The following is a 1,074-nucleotide window of genomic DNA, read 5'->3' as shown; positions in this document are numbered from 1 at the left end:
TGCACTGATAATCATGTCATCCATTTTCCTCCCTGGAAAGACTATACAATGGCTGAAGCCGCTCACTCATAAACCCTCCGGTTTTAGATGAGCCACGTGGTGCCCTCCCTGTTCCCGGCACTCACCCGCTTCTTTCACGCCGCGTTCCTCGCTGTTCCTGGACAATCTCAGCGTGCTTCTTCCCCGGGGTCTTTGTACTCGCTGTTTGTAATGACCAAAGGCTCCCGCTCTTCCTTCAGGCTTGCTTCACTGTTATCATGTCATAGTTAGCCCGGCCCGTGGACACTGTTCCCTTCTACGTTCCTTGCTTTATTTTTCTTTGCTCTGGTCACTGCCCAAACCCTATTTATTTCTTTTCTTAAGGCTTTTTACAATTAATGATTTGACTGTGCCAGGTGTTAGCTGAGGCACGTGAGATCCTCACGGTGGCATGTAGGATCTGTTAAGAGTTCGGACCCAGGCCCCCTGCAATGGGAGCATGGAGTTTTAGCCACTGCACCACCAGGAAAGAACCTTATTTCCTTCTTGATTCAGTCATTTACCTTTCTCCCCAAAACACACAGTACACAAGAGGAGTGACCTTGTCTTCTTTACGAACAACTTCATGCACAATACATGAATAATGACCGGATTCATACGAATAGTTCAATAAACGTTTGTTTAAAGAATTCAATTTGGTGTCCAGAAGTCAATATATCTGAATCACTGATAATTATAGTTCACTACTCTTTAGAGAATTCTTCAGATAATAATTTTAGAGCATTTCAGGAGATACAGCTTTTTTATCTATATTCTCACTCACTGTTTGTACTTTTGGACAAATTAATTTTTTTGGAAACCAACAGTATTAAATGATTAATATCAAATCATCTAAATTTTTCATTAGTGATTTTTCATTAAGGGGAAAATAACACATGAAATGAATTTTATTTAGTAAATCAAAAAGGCAAACTATGAGACTATAAGTTTCCTACCTGATACAATTTGCAAAATTTCTTCATAAATAATTATTCATTTAACTCAAATGATTCTAAGACTTACATAATTCTCACCCAGTTTCCTCTATTTTTAACA

This window comes from Bison bison, unplaced genomic scaffold, assembly GCF_000754665.1.
Source record: "Bison bison bison isolate TAMUID 2011002044 unplaced genomic scaffold, Bison_UMD1.0 scf7180017860998, whole genome shotgun sequence".
NCBI lineage: Eukaryota > Metazoa > Chordata > Mammalia > Artiodactyla > Bovidae > Bison > Bison bison.
The sequence above is the reverse complement of the archived record's forward strand: the minus strand, read 5'-3'. Positions refer to the sequence as shown.